Source organism: Lithobates pipiens, unplaced genomic scaffold (assembly GCF_037356315.1).
Source record: "Lithobates pipiens isolate NorthernLeopardFrog02 unplaced genomic scaffold, aLitPip1_a1.2 Scaffold_3, whole genome shotgun sequence".
Classification (NCBI taxonomy): Eukaryota; Metazoa; Chordata; class Amphibia; order Anura; family Ranidae; genus Lithobates; species Lithobates pipiens.
The window spans coordinates 88,381,245-88,401,694 of NW_027507790.1; positions in this window are offsets into that span (position 1 = coordinate 88,381,245).

A 20,450-nucleotide genomic window follows, 5' to 3' on the forward strand; every position below is an offset into this window, starting at 1 on the left:
AGTGATACAATGCAATGTATATGCATTGATGATAATTTATACTGAAAATTACACCCAGCATATAAACAAGAAACTTGAGTAAACAAAGTGCTTTAAAAGAGGTGTCATATTTGAAGTGCATCCAAAACAAAAGCAAGTTACAATGCAGTATAATCATGGATAAAGTACTGTAAAATACTCTTTATGTGACTTTTAATGCACCCGTAGAAAAACAAAACAAATGATGGCACAAACGTATGATAAAACAAACGCTATTTTAATTTGTATATCAATAGAACATTTGGTTTTTGAATCATCTATGGCCTGCTTAACCACTTACAGACCGGACCATTTTGCTGGTCAAAGACCATCCACTTTTTGCGATTCGGCACTGCGTCGCTTTAACTGACAATTGCACGGTCGTGCGACGTGGCTCCCAAACAAAATTGACATCCTTTTTTTCCCTCAAATAGAGCTTTCTTTTGGTGGTATTTGATCACCCCTGCGGTTTTTATTTTTTGCGCTATAAACAAAAATAGAGCGACAATTTTGAAAAAAAAAAAATTTTTTTTTTACTTTTTGTTATAATAAATATCCCCCAAAAATATATAAAAAAAATTTTTTTCCCTCAGTTTAGGCCGATACGTATTCTTCTACATATTGTTGGTAAAAAAATTGCAATAAGCGATTATTGATTGGTTTGCGCAAAAGTTATAGCGTTTACAAAATAGGGATAGTTTTATGGCATTTTTATTAATAATTTTTTTTAATTTATTTTTTTACTAGTAATGGCGGCGATCAGCGATTTTTATTGTGACTGTGACATTATGGGGGACACATCGGACATTTTTGACACATTTTTGGGACCATTGTCAGTTATACAACAATCACTGCTATATAAATGCAGTGATTCCTGTGTAAATGACACTGGCAGTGAAGGGGTTAACCAGTGGGTGGCAGTTTAGGGGTTAAGTGTTCCTAGGGGTGTGTTACTAACTGTGGGGGGTTGGGCTTTCATTTAGTGAACACTGATCTCTGCTCCAATCACATGGAGCAGGGATCGGTGTCACTAGTTGCTAGGCAGAATGGAGAAATGCTGTTTACAATGGCATTTCTCCATTCAGCCGTCCCGTGAGATGATCGCGGGTATGCCCGCGGCGATCGAGTCCGCTGGACCCACGACCGCACTCACGGGGGTCCCGACGGGCACGTGAGCGCGCCACCGGCGGCGTGCTCGCGATGGCAGGGCGGCATTGAAGATTGGACGTACCTGTACGCCAATATGCCTGCCCGTGCCATTCTGCCGAAGTACATCGGCGTGCGCTGGTCGGGAACCGGTTAAGTAATAAAATAGCTACAGGTGGAACATAAAAGGTGTACTAAGGACTTAAATGTTGACTAAGTCAGTCCATGACCTCTAATGCCGCGTACATACGACCGGACTTTCAGGCAGAATAGGTCCAGCGGAATCATTCTATCGAATATTCCGATCGTGTGTGGGATAATCCGATAGTTTTTCTTTAAAAAATTTAGACAGACCTAGAAATAGAACATGTTTCAAATCTGTACGACGGACTCAATTCCTATTGTGAAAACTGTTCATCTGTATGCTGGTCCGACGGACCAAATACAGTGCAAGGGCAGCTATTGGCTACTGGCTATTGAACTTCGTTTTCTAGTCCCGTCATCACATTCAAAACGAATGTACTTTCGAATGGACTTTAGTCTGTTTGTGTGTGGACAAGTCCGTTTGTTCGGAAGTCCGTCGTAACTCAGTCAAAAGTCCGTTGGGCAGACCGTCGGACCTTTTCTACTGGAAAGTCCAGTCGTGTGTACACGGCATTAGGCTCAGTTCAAACTGTTCACAGAAGTGTGAAGGTGCGATTAATTCTTTAAGGCACACCCACACATTAGTAAAGACAGAGGGGTACACCATGTGGTTTCAATGCGGCTACATTTTAGAAAATGCCCAGGGACCGTTTCCCTGCATTTTCTGTAGGTACAGCAGCGCATTCAAATGCAGGTTCAAATGTAGGTTCTGTAGGTACAGCAGCGCATTCAAATGCATGGACTGCTGTGCCCGTGCAAACGCGGCACACACAAAATGCAATAATGTGAACCTAGCTTTAGGTCAATCAAGATATCTCAGAGAGTACTCAAGAGACAAAGCATCTTAAAAAAAACTAACATAGCAGTTTTGCCCCCCTAGGGGTGGTTGGGGTATGGCCCTTAGCCGCCTAATGGCAGAAGTGGGATGGACTGACATATGGCGTATTCGCAACAGCAAGCAGTTCTCATGCTTCTCCAAATCACATGGTTCACTGTCACGTATAGACCTTTGTGTTGGTACCCCCTACATAGTCGGATACACCTCTAAAGTGGAATACTTCCCGCAAGGAGTATCAGATTATTCCCCACTAGTTCTATGGCAGAATACTCAACCTCCCAGCTCGTTACCCAGGGCCCCTTGGTGATTGAACACCTTTTGGCTTAAGTTGTTTACCTCACAGGATGGGATAACGTCCCAGATTCAGGACTTCTTTAGAACACATAGGCAGTACACTGATAACCTGCAGTGTTGGGAAACCTTTAAGGCATATTTCAGGGGTATATTTAAACAGGAAATACAAATGGTTAAACAGAACACCTCGGCTCTGTTAGAACAGACGAGAGACCCGGTGAGACAACTAGAATTACCGTATGTGACTAGTCCTACTGATTCTGCAAGGGAGGCATGGATGTCAGTTCAGTATTCCCTGGACCGCCTGAGATCATACAATACGGAACGCAAGAGGTTTGTCACAAAACTGCCATTCTACGAGGAGGGGGAGAAGACGAGCTGCCTACTAGCAAAGACTGCAAAGTCCCAACAGCAAACACTGGCCATTGGCGCTATACGCGCCAATAATAGCAAAGTGGTTAACTCTCAGCAATTATATCCGAGTTGGTCACCTTTTATACAGACCTATGCAGGTCAAGGGAGACCTACTCGGATGAAGACCTGACCACCTACATGTCGAGCATTAATTTACTCTCTCTGTCTGCTGAGGCTAGACGACAATTAGACGATCCCATAACTCTCGAGAAGCTGCACGTGGCGGCCTGTTCTTTTCCTACTTGTAAGGCCCCAGGAGAGGATGGTCTCCCGATGGAGGTATATACACAATATGGTGAACAAATACTGCCAGAACTGTTAAAGGTCTTTAATCCAGCAATGTAATTAAGGGGATTATATCCACATGCTACCAAATGCTATTTACAAAACACCTACAAGCATATCCTTGCAAGGCGATGACAGCATGGGAGAGAAACTTTGCCCAGATTACAGGGGATTAGTGGGAGGAAGCCCTACAATTCATACCCACATGTTCCTTAAATGTAGCACAAAATTCTCCCAACTTTACATAATACTCAGAGTGCACTACACCCTATAAAGCTACACAGGATGGGCAGATCGGCGAACCCTTTGTGCTGCCGATGCTATATCTGTACAATGGGGACCTCATTCACCCGATGTAGAGCTGCCTGAAACTCCACAGGTACTGGCACGAAGTTTGTAGGTACACTCAATGGGGTGTTTCAAACAAAGGTACCCATAGACCTTATGTGCTGTTTGCTGGGGGTCCTGGAGGATGTAATCCCTGAAGAATTGGTCAGGGTCGCATTCTCCAGGCCATTGTTCCAGGCCAGGAACTTCATCCTAATGCCCTGGAAATCTGCAGTGCCACCCACTAGTAGTGCCTGGATAACACACATGGGAAAACCCCTTATTATGGAAAAATATATATACCAACACAGAGGATGCCCGAAAAGGTTTGAACGAATATGGGCAAAGTGGTTAGACACCCCAGGGCTAAGTCCCAGAGAACTGGCAATGACTAGGCTCCTACATTGTCCTTAGAAGACAGGACAACTATAGCATGGGATGGATATAACTTCTTTCTGTGGAGAGAGGGAGTAAGGGGAAAATAAAAAAACTGATTGTATGGAGTAATGCGATATATAACACCACCAGAGGTAACCGTTATGTATATATGTATAAGGATGAAAAAGTAATTTATATATGTGTGCATTGCAAGATGTTATTTCAACAAATGTTCAATAAAAACCTTTTGGATTTAAAAAAAAACATAGCAGTTTTGTGTGAACTGACCCTAAATATTTTGCGTGAGTGAAATATAAAAACCAGTAATAATAACCCCCAGCATGTGTTAGGTCCAGCAAAGATAATCCCAGCCATAACACCCAGCAAGTGTCAGGGTCGGCAATGATAACCTCCAGCAAGTGTCAAGGGCAGCAATGATATCACCTAGAAAAAGCCCTCAGAAGTGTTAGCACAAGCAATAATCCCCAGCAAAATAACCCCCGACAATAACCCCCAGAATAATAAACTAGAGTCAGCTCAATAACCATCAACCAGGACACTACTACTCAGTCAGCACAATAACATCCAGACACTGGTAACAAAAATTATAGATGTCAGTGGGGTAGTATAAGTATGGAGGTTTACCAGCTGCAGCCTGCAGGGAAGGCAGAGAGTTGTCTAAAGGACTCAGTTATAGGCCAGCCAGCAGTATGTCCCACACCAAATACACAAGCTCATCTAGATCAGCGGTTGTCAACCAGTGGTTCATGGACCACTGATATACTACACAAGGATATTTTGGTGGTCCCCATGAGTTCTGCTGAAAATCAACATTGTGGCGGATGTATAGCGTCCAGTGTTGTTTCCAGTGTGGTTCTCAACGCTTTCTGACAGTCAATACTGTCACTGTGCATTGATAGCCGATGCCTCCTCTGTAGTTCTGCAGGGAGTAGTGCAGAGAGTGGGAGGTGGAGTCTGATCACGGACTGTGGGAGGGAGCACAGAGCTTGAGCTCATGGCTGGATAAGGAGGTTAGATCCAAATCATCCAATGATAAGTCTGTGTAAGGCAGCACAGTGTGATGCATAGTGGTGGGGGGGGGGGGGGGGGGTAGAGGATCAGAGCATTGTGTGTATAAGGTATGTAAAATTCATGACAGTGGTCCACAGAATTCAAAATTGTGAGCTTAGTGGTCCATGAGGTCCAAAAATTTTGTCATTGAATCCACAAAATACTCAATAACTATGCTACAAATTGCACACATAAACTTCCTAGCAAAGGATCATATTAATAAAAATACAAATAAAACTCTTCCATTAGATACACACTTATGCACACAGAATATAAACACAAAACTTACCTTAAAGTAGAACCTAACTGGAATTGTTGGGGACTGCTTATTAACTAGCATCTGTTAAGACAATTAACACTTTGGTCAGATACAGTATATGTAACAAACAAAAGAGATTTTACAATGCAGGAGTCAGGATGATGTAACTTATAACAGAGTGTATACAGTGCAGGGGTCAGTGCTATGTAAATATAACGTACCTTATACAGTACAGGTTTCAGGACTGTATATTGCACACAGGCAAGTCGTTTCATACATGCAGTATTTCAGATTTCAATTTGGTTGTTTTCCTTTACTTCCACTTTAGGTGCTTCTCCTGAAGACATTAGGGGAGATTTATAAGCCATTGAATGATTTGATTATGGATAATGTGATGCTTATTCACCTCCAGCACCTTATTAGAACCTTTTCTACAGTTATAAAGTGTGATTGCCTACCACATTCACCAAACATCGAGATTTCCTACAAATAATCTATGATTATCACTATGTGATTTGCTAAATACTATAAGCGTACACCAGGGTGTTAATCGTGTCCTGGTGGTATTTACAATGCTTCCACCTTACACACAGACATAAGTCACACATGGGTTTGCATATACTTAGAATGTACCATGCATCAGCTAAACTGTAGCTTGCTTAAAATAAAAATGAGATTTTTGGGTCTAACAGAGAACTTTACATGCACATCTCATGTAGGAGCAAATCTGCATAAAGTGCATACTGAGATCATTGAAGGCGACTGCAAAAAATAGTAAACGTACTGTATATAGTACATGTGCAGAGGGGATGAAACTGCATAGATGTACCACAGCAAGTAGGCACACTGTTTGTACACCGCTGCTTTAAATGGATGCTCCAATGATAAATAGGTGTCTATGGTGAGACACAGGAGTACTATGGGTGGTCAGCTGTAGCACACACATTGGGCTCAGTGAATGTTTGGTAAAAATCACATTAATTATATTAATATACCCTTTAAAATGCATGTAAACCAGAAATCTAATTTTCTTTATTATACATCCCAGGACACAGGGTATTTTCATCTCAATTAAAATAGGGATGCCCCAAAGCACTGAAGATGAGGATAGGGCATTAGGGCAATAAGCTAACGGTCCCCAAATAACTAAATCACAACAGGTTAGCATCTTCCTCATGCCATAAGTTGAAAAATAAGATGATTAATCCATTGACAAATAGTAGATTTGGAAGCTGTGTGTCCCATCCTTGGGCCTTCAGGAAGCACAAAGAGAATCAGACTGACAAATTGCAGAAGTTGAATTCAGTTAACACCTGATCCAGTACACATCCAAGGTGTGAAGAGTCTTGTCCCCCTGCATCTCAAGCATAGGACAGTAAGATGGCAACACAATATATTCATTCAGATGGACAGAAGAAACCACCTTAGGTTGTAAAGACTGCTAAGGACATAGCGCCACCTTGTCACGGTGCAGCACCAGAAAAGGTTCCATACTGGAAATAGCAACCAATTCAAAAAGAGTGACTATGAAAGAAAGATGGATGATAGGCCTTGCAACAGGAGGTTGGGACAATCCAAATGGGCCGAAGGTTCATCCAGCAACATGTTCACAAAGTCAAAGTATCAAGTTCTCCAACCAGGGAAGGGCAATCAGAATCACCAAAATTCCTTCTTCTCGAATCTTCTGAAGTAGACAAGGTCCTCTTTCATCACCAGACCTTAAGGCTATGACACACGGCCCTTCAGCGTGAAATCACATACCTACACGTCTATTTTTTTTTTCGGGTCTGGCACGACCTGCTCCCACTGTGATTGGACACAGCCGGAGCCAATCAGCACGACCCAATGTTCGTTGGAACCTGGTGATCAGATAGGCAGAAGGCCGGTCTGCATATGTAAACAAGGCAGATCACTGTTCTGTCAGAGGGGAAGATTGAGATCTTGTGTTTCTCCTAAGCAGGAACACGGATCTCTGTCTTCCCCCAGTCAAAGCATTCCCCATAGTTAGCAAGCACTCACAAGGAACACATTTAACCCTTTGATCGCCCCTGATGTTAACCCCTTCCCTGCCAGTGTCATTAGTACAGTGAAAGTGCATTTTTTAAGCACTGATCATCGAATTAATGTTACTGGTTATTGGTGTCCCATTAAAAATCTCTGATCGTCGCCATTACTAGCAAAAAAGAAAAATTCCATAAATCTATCCCATATTTTGTAGACTCTATAACTTTTGGACAAACCAATCAATATACACTTATTAGGAGATTTTTTTTACCAAAAACATGTAGCAGAATACATATTGGCCTAAATTGATGAAATTCGTTTTTTTTTATATTTTTTTTATTGGGTATATTTTATAGTAGAAAGTAAAAAAATATTGATTTTTTTTTTCAAAATTGTCGGTCTTTTTTTGTTTAAAGCACAAAAAATAAAAACCGCAGAGGTGATCAAAACCACCAAAAGAAAGCTCTATTTGTGGGGAAAAAAAGAACATCAATTTTATTTGGGTACAGTGTCGCACAACTTATGCTATTGTCAGTTAAATTTACGCAGTGCTGTATTGCAAAAAATGGCCTGCTCATGAAGGGGGTAAACCTTCCGGAGTTGAAGTGGTTAAAGTTGCCCCATCAGAGCAAATTTGCACCGAATGGGTTTTTTGGTGCCGAAACCGATACCGAAAATGAAAAATACACTAGGCCGAAAACCGAAACCGATACCGAAACAGCACCGATACCGAAAATGACTGTTTTTAAAAAATATTTTTATACAGGAGGTGGTCAGAGACTGGGGACATGGTACAGGAGGTGGTCAGAGACTGGGGACATGGTACAGGAGGTGGTCAGAGACTGGGGACATGGTACAGGAGGTGGTCAGAGACTGGGGACATGGTACAGGAGGTGGTCAGAGACTGGCGACATGGTACAGGAGGTGGTCAGAGACTGGCGACATGGTACAGGAGGTGGTCAGAGACTGGCGACATGGTACAGGAGGTGGTCAGAGACTGGCGACATGGTACAGGAGGTGGTCAGAGACTGGCGACATGGTACAGGAGGTGGTCAGAGACCGAGAACATGGTACAGGAAGTGGTCAGAGACCGAGAACATGGTACAAGAGGTGGTCAGAGACAGAGAACATGGTACAGGAGGTGGTCAGAGACTGGAGACATGGTACAGGAGGTGGTCAGAGACTGGGGACATGGTACAGGAGGTGGTCAGAGACTGGGGACATGGTACAGGAGGTGGTCAGAGACTGGCGACATGGTACAGGAGGTGGTCAGAGACTGGCGACATGGTACAGGAGGTGGTCAGAGACTGGCGACATGGTACAGGAGGTGGTCAGAGACTGGCGACATGGTACAGGAGGTGGTCAGAGACTGGCGACATGGTACAGGAGGTGGTCAGAGACTGGCGACATGGTACAGGAGGTGGTCAGAGACTGGCGACATGGTACAGGAGGTGGTCAGAGACCGAGAACATGGTACAGGAAGTGGTCAGAGACCGAGAACATGGTACAGGAGGTGGTCAGAGACAGAGAACATGGTACAGGAGGTGGTCAGAGACTGGCGACATGGTACAGGAGGTGGTCAGAGACTGGTGACATGGCACAGGAGGTGGTCAGAGACTGGCGACATGGTACAGGAGGTGGTCAGAGACTGGCGACATGGTACAGGAGGTGGTCAGAGACCGAGAACATGGTACAGGAAGTGGTCAGAGACCGAGAACATGGTACAGGAGGTGGTTAGAGACAGAGAACATGGTACAGGAGGTGGTCAGAGACTGGCGACATTGGTACAGGAGGTGGTCAGAGACTGGCGACATGGTACAGGAGGTAGTCAGACTGGCGACATGGTACAGGAGGTGGTCAGAGACTGGCGACATGGTACAGGAGGTGGTCAGAGACTGGCGACATGATAAAAGAGATAAGTGCAGCAAGTGTTGCCCCCAGTGATGCAGCCAGTGTTGCCCCCAGTGATGCAGCCAGTGATTCAGCCAGCGCTGCCCCCCCAGTGATTCAGCCAGCGCTGCCCCCCCAGTGATTCAGCCAGCGATGCCCCCACAGTGATTCAGCCAGCGATGCCCCCCCAGTGATTCAGCCAGCGATGCCCCCCAGTGATTCAGCCAGCGATGCCCCCACAGTGATTCAGCCAGCGATGCCCCCACAGTGATTCAGCCAGCGATGCCCCCACAGTGATTCAGCCAGCGATGCCCCCACAGTGATTCAGCCAGCGATGCCCCCACAGTGATTCAGCCAGCGATGCCCCCACACAGTGATTCAGCCAGCGATGCCCCTCTGCAGTGAAGAGAGCCGTCTGGTTGAATAGAGCGCCGGGAACATCACAGCTTTAATTTCAATAGCTGTGTGTTCCCCGTCACCCGCCGTCACACACAGCCCCTCCCCCTTGTCCAGGCACTTTGATAGACAGATCACCCGTCCAATCTGGACAGGTGATCTGTCTATCAAAGTTCCCCGGACAAGGGGGAGGGGCTGTGTGTGACGGCGGGCGACGGGGAACACACAGCTATTGAAATTAAAGCTGTGATGTTCCCGGCGCTCTATTCAACCAGACGGCTCTCTTCACTGCAGAGGGGCATCGCTGGCTGAATCAGTCCTGCGCTATTCACCCCCATCATGGGCGGCACCAGGGGCGGGACGGGGGCGGAGTTCCGCCCCAGGCCCCGCCCCATTTTTGGCTCAATTATCGGCCGTTTTTTCCTTTCGGCAAATTGCCGAAAAGGGCATTTTCGGCCGATATGTTTCGGCGGCCGAAATTTCGGTGCATCCCTACAAATTAGACTTTAAATAAGGCCTCCAGACGTTTGTCCATTGCATCTATATGTAGCCATGTGCTTCACTACAGAAACATGGAGAAGGAGACATTTTCCCTCTTTACAATCAGTTTACTGTTTACTGATGTTATGCAACACCATTCTCCTCTGGCTAGCAGGGGAAGAGGTAAAGCCAAACCAGCCCATAGACTTCTATGCAGAGCGCTGAGAATTCTGGGAGTTGTCATTTGGAACAGCAGCCATACAATAGGACCCATAGGGGGTTATTTACGAAAGGCAAATCCACTTTGCACTACAAGTGCAAACTACAAGTGCAAAGTGCACTTGAAATTGCACGGAAAGTGCACTTGGTAGTAAAGTCGCTGTAGATCTGAGGGGGACAGCAAGGAGAATAAAAAACAGAATTTTAGCTTGCACATGAGCAGAGCTTCCCCTCATTTCAGATCTACCCCTCAGATTTACAGAAACTGCACTTTCAAGTGCACTTTAAGTGGATTTGCCTTGTGTAAATAACCCCCATAGACTCTTATGCCCCATTCACACGATCTGACTTTCTGTATGCTCCATCGAACAATTGTTGTCAGACTTTCCAACAACAAATGTTGGCTAGCATGTTTTCAAATTTTCCACTAACAAATGTGTGTTGTCGGATTTTCCAATCGTGTGTCCGTCGGAACAAAAGTCCAAAGTACACACAGGCCTGCTCGGAAGCAGAAGCAGTCGGTCTTGTAAACTAGCGTTTGTAATGGAGAATTAACATTCACGACGTGGCAAATTATGAAATCTCCAAATGCAGCGCACATTCTCTTCTTTAACGGGATAATAATGAAGCTGCTTTGCTGGTGATACTGATGGAGTTATTGCAAACTCATTTTCAAAGGCTTTTTTTTTCTAGTGATATCAAGAAAAATCTTATTATGTATTTTTTTATTTATTTGTGCAAGTTACCAAAACACCATTATCCTGTAGTTTATAAGATCAAAGATACAACTACCGTATTTATCGGCACATAACACGCACTTTTTTCCCCTTAAAATCAGGGGAAAATCGTGGGTGCGTGTTATATGCTGATCCCTGCCAAACTCCCACTGATTGTGAGGAAAGGAGCGAGCGCTGCCGACATACAGAAAGCCCAGTGTACTTTGGTTCGTTGGGCGGCGTGATAGAAGATGAATGGACATTTTTATATTTTTATCTTTTATTAATGGACTGGTTCCTAAGTGTCTCCTGTCTTTTTTACTATGTTTGACACATTTTTTTTGAGAAATGGTAGGGGGTATAATGTACCCCTTAACAATTCACATGGGATGCTGGGATCTCGGGGTCCCTTTGTTAAAGGGGGCTTCCAGATTCCGATAAGCCCCCCCCCACATACCCCCACAAACATCGGGAAAGGGTTGTGGGGATGAGACCCTTGTCCCCATCAACATGGAGACAAGGTGCTTTGGGGGGCAACTCCAAAGCACCCACCCCATGTTGAAGGCATGTGGCCTGGTACGGTTCAGGAGTGGGGGGGCACTCTCTTGCCCCCCTCTTTTCCTGTGGCCTGCCAGGTTGCATGCTCGGATAAGGGTCTGGTATGGATTTTGGGGGGACCTCTACGCCATTAAAAAAAAATGGCGCAGGGTTCCCCTTAAAATCCATACCAGATGTAAAGGCATGATATTTAAAGGAATATTTCATTTTTATTGTTTCTCTTTAAGCATTATTAAAATCAATGCTCCCCAAAAACACCAGTTTTTAAAACTTTATTTTGCATTGATGTTGACCAACAGCTATTCAGAAACTAACTGAAAAGCACGAAATGAAAAGCGCAAACTGAAAAGAGCTAAATGAAAAACGTGAAAAGAAAAGCACGAATCAACACTCACCAAACTTCTACTAACACGAAATTAGCAGTAGTCCAAAGGGTGTCACTAAAGAGCTAAGAAACCACGTAGTACGTCACTATGTTTGTAATTGCTGCCCAACATTTGTGTGACCGTGTGTATGCAAGACAAGTTTGAGCCAACACCCTTCGGACAAAATTCCAAGATTCTGCTGGCCATCAATTAGATCGTGTGTACGAAGCATTAGACTACTCATCCCAATAAACAATGTGCAGTAGGGGGAGTGGAGAGAGGATTTTTACTACATTTGGAAAAAGTTCTTGCTCTTGGCACCGAGGAAAGGGAGAGAGAGCACCTCTGTTGTCCAAGTCCAAGTCTGCCAAAAGAGCACTGAGCCCTAGAAAATTTGTTACTAAATCTTCCAGTGTAATAATGGTGTGGCCCTTCAATTCTTGCTACTGTAGTCCCACAAGGAATGCTCTGCTGTTACGGGTACCATTTCTCTGAGCTGTGGGAAAATGGATTTGAAAAAAGCTAGTCTAGTCTGCGGTGGAAAAATTAAGACTCTAGCTACAGTATGTTTTCATGCAGAGACTGCACCTAAGATGCTAGCAAAAAGATTGAAGCCTTGCCTGATGGGGAAGGGTTATGGATAGGAGGGGATTTAATTTCTTTTTTTCCCAGTGTACAATCACCTGAAGGTGGCAGGGTAACCCTATTGTAATGAAATGAGGATACCCTATGTCCTGGGCTGTATGATAAAGAAATGTCTTTACATGTACAAAAATACAGCTGATTACCATTTCTAATCGGGTAGTGTATGCTAGGGATGGGCAAATGGTTCAGCCTGAGCTTAAGTTTGGGCTGAACTTTGGTTGTTCAGACGTTCAGCGTACACCATGCGGCGTTCGTGGCAAATTCGAAAGCATTAAAGTCTATGGAACACTAACATAAAAAATAAAAAGTGCTAATTTTAAAGGCTTATATGCAATTTATTGTCATAAAAAGTGTTTGATGACCCAGGTCCCACCCCAGGGGACATGCATCAATGCAAAAAAAAGTTTTAAAAAGCTTTTGGTGCTCTCACATTTTGAATGACAATTACTCAGTCATGCAACACTGGACCTATATGAAATTTTTGTCCTTTTTTTCACACAAATAGAGCTTTCTTTTGGTGGTATTTAATCACCTCTCAGTTTTTTATTTTTTGTGCTATAAAAGAAAAAAGACCGAAAATTCTGCGAAAAAATGAATTTTTCTTCGTTTCTGTTATAAAATTTAGCAGATTAGTAATTTTTTTTCATAAATTTTGGCCAAAATTTATACTACTACATATCTTTGGTAAAAATAAGTACAAATTGGTGGATATTATTTGGTCTTTGTGAAAGTTATAGAGTCCACAAGCTATGGTGCCAATATCTGAAAATTGATCACACCTGAAGGACTGACGGCCTATTTCAATTCTTGAGACCCTAACATGCCAGAAAAGTACAAATACCCCCCAAATGACCCCTTTTTGGAAAGAAGACATTCCAAGGAATTTAGTAAGAGGCATGATGAGTTTTTTGAAGTTGTCATTTTTTTCCACAATTCTTTGCAAAACCAAGATTTTTTTTCCTTTTTTTTTTTCCACAAAATTGTCATATTATCAGGTTATTTCTCACACACAGCATATGCGTATCACAAATTACACCCCAAAACACATTCTGCTATTACTCCCGAGTACGGCGATACCACATGTGTGAGACTTTTACACAGTGTGGCCACATACAGAGGCCTAACATGCAGGGAGCGCCATCAGGCGTTCTGGAGCACCCAGGACAATTCTGGCATTTCTCTCCCACATGTAAAAATCATCATTTATTTGCTAGAAAATTACAGAGAACCCCAAAACATTATATATTTTTTTTAGCAAAGACCCTGGAGAATACAATGGTGGTCGTTGCAAATTTTTATCTCACACGGTATTTGCGCAGCAATTTTTCAAACACGTTTTTTTGGGGCAAAAAACAGTTTTGTGCTTAAAAAAAACAAAAAAAACTGTAAAGTTAGCCCAATTTTTGCATAAAGTGAAAGATGAAGTTATGCTGAGTAAATAGATATCGAACATGTCACTCTTCAAAATTGCACATGCCCGTGGAATGGCGCCAAACGTCGCTACTTAAAAAATCCCCATAGGCGACGCTTTAAATTTTTTTTACTGGTTACATGTTTTGAGTTGCAGAGGTCTAGGGCTAGAATTATTGCTCTCGCTCTAACGTTCACGGTGATACCTCACATGTGTGGTTTGAACACTGTTTTCATATGTGGGTGGGGCTTACGTATGCGTTCGCTTCTGCATGCGAGCACATGGGGACAGGGGCGCTTTAAAAAAAAATTTTTATTGTTCATTTTACTTTATTTATTTTAGTTTGACATTTTTTTCCCCAAAAATAAATTTTTGATCGCTTTTATTCCTATTACAAGGAATGTAAACATCCCTTGTAATAGGAATATGGGGTGACAGGTCCTCTTTACAGTGAATTCTGGGGGTCAATATGACCCCACATCTCACCTCTAGGCTGGGAAGCCTGAAATAAAAAAATAAAAAAAAGATTCTGGCTTTGATCGTACTGGCGAGTTGGTAGAAGCACCGGAGGGCGGTGAGGGGTGGGGGGGCGTCTATGGCTGGGTATTGCAGGGTATCACCGAGTATGGCTGGGTATGGCAATTTATGGCAGGGTATTGCAGAGTATTAGCGGGGTATTGGCGGGGTATTGGCGGGGAATTGCAGAGTATTGGGGGGTATTGCAGAGTATTGGGGGGTATTGCAGAGTATTGGGGGTATTGCAGAGTATTGGGGGTACTGCAGAGTAATGGCGGGTACTGCAGAGTATTGGGGGGTACTGCAGAGTAATGGGGGGTAATGCAGAGTAATGGCAGGGTACTGCAGAGTATTGGGGGTACTGCAGAGTAATGGCAGGGTACTGCAGAGTATTGGGGGGTACTGCAGAGTAATGGCAGGGTACTGCAGAGTATTGGGGGGGTACTGCAGAGTATTGGGGGGTACTGCAGAGTAATGGCAGGGTACTGCAGAGTAATGGCGGGGTACTGCAGAGTAATGGGGGGGTACTGCAGAGTAATGTCGGGTACTGCAGAGTAATGGCAGGGTACTGCAGAGTAATGGGGGGTACTGCAGAGTAATGGCAGGGTACTGCAGAGTAATGGGGGGTACTGCAGAGTAATGGCAGGGTATTGCAGAGTAATGGGGGGTACTGGAGAGTAATGGCAGGGTACTGCAGAGTATTGCAGGGTATTGCAGAGTATTGGCAGGGAATTGAGGGGTTAAATTCGGTGAGCAGCGATGTGGGCACCGCAGATGCAGCCCACAGCGCTGCTAACACCGATCTCTTTCCCCTCCGCTGTACCGATCGGTACAGAGAGGGGGAGGGAGGACGCCATAACATGACGCCGGTTTGTTTACAAGTGATCACTCCGTCATTTGACGGAGCGATCACGTGGTAAACGGCCGCGACGAGCGTCTATGGCTGGGTATTGCAGGGTATCACCGAGTATGGCTGGGTATGGCAATTTATGGCAGGGTATTGCAGAGTATTGGCGGGGTATTGGCGGGGTATTGGAGGGAAATTGCAGAGTATTGGGGGGTATTGCAGAGTATTGGGGGGTATTGCAGAGTATTGGGGGTATTGCAGAGTATTGGGGGTACTGCAGAGTAATGGCGGGTACTGCAGAGTATTGGGGGGTACTGCAGAGTAATGGGGGGTAATGCAGAGTAATGGCAGGGTACTGCAGAGTATTGGGGGGTACTGCAGAGTAATGGCAGGGTACTGCAGAGTATTGGGGGGTACTGCAGAGTAATGGCAGGGTACTGCAGAGTATTGGGGGGGTACTGCAGAGTAATGGCAGGGTACTGCAGAGTAATGGCGGGGTACTGCAGAGTAATGGGGGGGTACTGCAGAGTAATGTCGGGTACTGCAGAGTAATGGCAGGGTACTGCAGAGTAATGGGGGGTACTGCAGAGTAATGGCAGGGTACTGCAGAGTAATGGGGGGTACTGCAGAGTAATGGCAGGGTATTGCAAAGTAATGGGGGGTACTGCAGAGTAATGGCAGGGTACTGCAGAGTATTGCAGGGTATTGCAGAGTATTGGCAGGGAATTGAGGGGTTAAATTCGGTGAGCAGCGATGTGGGCACCGCAGATGCAGCCCACAGCGCTGCTAACACCGATCTCTTTCCCCTCCGCTGTACCGATCGGTACAGAGAGGGGGAGGGAGGACGCCATAACATGACGCCGGTTTGTTTACACATGATCACTCCGTCATTTGACGGAGCGATGACGTGGTAAACGGCCGCGACGAGCGGCCGTTTACCGTGATCCGTGATGCAGTGGACCCGGCGGGGCGCGCGAGAGCAGAATTCTGGGAGGCCGTTAATTAACGGCCTCTCAGAGTTAAACAACCGCCCTGAAGCCGTTAATCGGCAATGGGCGGTTGTTAAGTGGTTAAATATCGTGCCTTTAGGTCTGGTATGGGTTTAAAGGGAAACCCTGCGCCATTTTTTTTTTTTAAATGGCCTAGGGGTCCCCCCAAAATCCATACCAGACCCTTATCCGAGCACGCAACCTGGCAGGCCGCAGGAAAAGAGGGGGGCGAGAGAGTGCCCCCCCACTCCTGAACCGTACCAGGCCACATGCCTTCAACATGGGGTGGGTGCTTTGGAGTTGCCCCCCAAAGCACCTTGTCTCCATGTTGATGGGGACAAGGGTCTCATCCCCACAACCCTTGCCCGATGTTTGTGGGGGTATGTGGGGGGGCTTTTCATAATCTAGAATCCCCCTTTAACAAGGGGACCCCGAGATCCCGGTCCCCCCATGTGAATTGTTAAGGGGTACATTGTACCCCCTACCATTTCACAAAAAAAAGTGTCAAACATAGTAAAAAAGACAGGAGACACTTAGGGACCAGTCCATTAATAAAAGATAAAAATATAAAAATGTTCATTCATCTTCTATCACGCCGCCCGACGAACCCGAAAAAAAAACAAAAACGCAACAGCTCCACCTCCATGGGAGGCTCCTGCCGAGTGACGCTTCTTCTTGGTGACAGCTGTTATATAGCTGAGGGCAGGACCATTCTGTGACGTAAACGGGTGACCTCGCCTTCCTCTGACATCACGGGGCATCAGAGGGGGCTGGGTCACCCGTTTACATCACTGGGTGGCCCCGCCCCCAGCTATATAAGAATTGTCACCAAGAAGAAGCATCACTTGGCAGGAGCCTCCCATGGATGCGGAGCTGTTGCTTTTTTTTTTTCCGGTTCGTTGGGCGGTGTGATAGAAGATGAATGGACATCACGGGACATTTTTATTTTTTAATAAAGCACTTGTCCCAAAGTATCTCCTGTCTTTTTTACTGCAGTATTTTTGACACTTTATTTTGTGAAATGGTAGGTAGGTAGGTACCCTTTACCAATTGACATGGTGGGACGGGATCTGGAGGTCCCCTTGTTAAAGGGGGCTTCCAGATTCTGATAAGCCCCCACCCACATACCCCCACAACCACTGGGCAAGGGTTGTGGGGATGAGGCCCTTGTCCCCATAACCATGGGAACAAGGTGCTTTGGGGGGCTACGCCAAAGCACCATCCCCATGTTGAGGGCATGTGGCCAGATAAGGGTCTGGTATGGATTTTGGGGGGACACCTACCCCATTTTCTTAAAATTTTGTTGCAGGGTTCCCCTTAGGGTCTGGTATGGATTTTGGGGGGACCTCTATGCCATTTTTTCAAATTTTTGGTTCGGGGTTCCGCTTAATATTCATACCAGACCGAAAGGGCCTGCTAATGGACTGGGGGGGGGGACTCATGCCGTTTTTTTCAATGAGTTTTATCTATAATGCCGAGACCCATCAAGTCATTACAGTCGCGAACAGTTTTAAAATACTTTTTTCTCTAGAAATGTAATTTTGCAGTGGTACTGTTCTAAACACGGAAAACTGCTCCACTTTACAGGCATACTATAGACACCTCCCAGGCACGATATTTAAAGGAATATTTCATTTTTATTGTTTCACTTTAAACAGTATTAAAATCACTGCTCCCGAAAAAATGGCAGTTTTTAAAACTTTTTTTTGCATTGATAGGACCCGAGTCCCCAAACACCCAGAGGGATGTTCGCTCATCCTTAGTGTATGCATATGGAAAAATATTTCAGATGAAAAAGACTAAGCCTACCCACCAGACATTGGTCTGATATTCATAGATACTTTTAGTTGTCTCTTTATAAAAATGTGTTGGATGTCACAAGACTTCACCAGCCTGTGCAATTTTTCCCTTCTCTCGTACACTTAACTCCTATGATTATCAGCTCCATTTAGTGACCCTGAAATACCTTAAAGTGGTTCTAAAGACTTAGAATTTTTACCTTAATGCATTGTATTTATTAGGGTATAAAACCTAAGCATTTCAGCCTGTGCACAGTGCACAGCCACACACACAGAATGATTGATTTTGAAATAAATGATAATATGACTAACATTTTTTAACTTCAAGATGTTAAAAAATTTTAGTCTCCGACACAAACACCCCCAAGCCCCCCTCCCCCCTGAGCGGTCGGTCACCAGCCCTGTACTTACCCCATCTAGGTCGTGGGCTTCCTCCGCCTGGCGGCTTCACCCTGCGTCTCCTCTCCTCTTGCCTCGGCTTCACACCGGCTCCAATTTGCTTAAAAACAAAAAAAAACATTGGAATCCATGTGTCCAGTGCTCTGCATGTAGATTAGGGGCCGGCGCATGGATTACGGGGTGGCACCCCTGCGCCCCATATGTATGGATGGGCCACCGCTGTATTATTACACTGAGCAAAATTATAAATGCAACACTTTTGTGTTTGCCCCTATTTATCATAAGCTAAATGCAAAGATCTACGACTTTTTCTATGTACACAAAAGGCCTATTCCTCTCAAATATTGTTCCCAAATCTGTGTAAATGTGTGTTAGTGAGCACTTCTCCTTTACCAAGATAATCCATCCACCTCACAGGTGTGGCATATCAAGATGCTGGTTAGACGGCATGATTATTGCACAGGTGTGCCTTAGGCTGGCCACAATAAAAGGCCACTCTAAAATGTGTACAGATGTCGTAAGTTTTGAGGGAACGTGCGATTGGCATGCTGACTGCAGGAATGCCCACCAGAGCTGTTGCCCTTAAATTGAATGTTAATTTCTCTACCATAAGTCGTCTCCAAAGGCGTTTCAGAGAATTTGGCAGTACATCCAACCGGCCTCACAACCACAGACCATGTGTAACCACACCAGCCCAGGACCTTCCGCATCCAGCATCTTCACCTCCAAGATTGTCTGAGACCATCCACCCGGACAGCTGCTGCAACAATTGGTTTGCATAACCAAAGAATTTCTGCACAAACTGTCAGAAACCGTCTCAGGGAAGCTCATCTGCATGCTTGTCCTCCTCAATGGGGTCTTGACCTGACTGATGTTCGTCATCGTAACTGACTTGAATGGGCAAATGCTCACATTCGATGGCATCTGGCACTTTGGAGAGGTGTTCTCTTCACGGATGAATCACGGTTTCTCACTGTACAGGGCAGATGGTAGACGATGGCATTGTGTGGGTGAGTGGTTTGCTGGTGTCAACGTTGTGGATCGAGTGGCCCACGGTGGCGGTGGGGTTATGGTATGGGCAGACGTATGTTATGGACAATGAACACAGGTGCATTTTATTGATGGCATTTTGATTGTACAGAGCTACTGTGACGAGATCCTGAGGCCCATTGTTGTGCCATTCTTCCACGACCATCACCTCATGTTGCAGCATGATAATGCATGGCCCCATATGGCTAGGATCTGTACACAATTCCTGGAAGCTGAAAACATCCCAGTTCTTGCATGGCCAGCATACTCAGCGGACATGTCACCCATTGAGCATGTTTGGGATGCTCTGGATCGGCGTATATGACAGCGTTTTCCAGTTCCTGCCAATATCCAGTAACTTCGCACAGCCATTGAAGAGGAATGGACCAACATTTCACAGGCCACAATCAACAACCTGATGAACTCTATGCGAAGGAGATTTGCTGCATTGCGTGAGGCAAATGGTGGTCACACCAGATACTGACTGGTTTTCGGACTCCTCAATACAGTAAGGCCCCTTTCACATGTGCGGACCATATGTCCGTATTTCATCTATCCGTTTCCGGATGAAATACAGACATACATGCATCCCTATGGGATAGCTGGTGTCAGCGGATAAACATCCGCTGACACCTGATATCATCCGTCTCCGCTATGGTCTGAATCTGCAGACAGAGGAAAATCCTATTTCTGCAGAGTGGATCGGATGAACACGGACAGACGGTCTCTCATACAGGAGAGCGGAGATCTGACAGGGTGGTCCCTGCACAGTGTCATCGGCCGGCTCAGCAAGGATAAACGGAGCGATCCCCACTGAGCAAGTGGATGTTCACGGGGCGGATCATCACGATCGGTCCCGTGTGAAAGGGGCCTAAAACTGCACATTTTAAGCTGGCCATACACCTATAGATTATCTGCAGATTTTCTATAGTTAGATGGAAAAAGTGCAACAGATGGAGGTGTGGATGGAGGAATCTCCCACTTTTTCCATCTAACCATAGAAAATCTGCAGA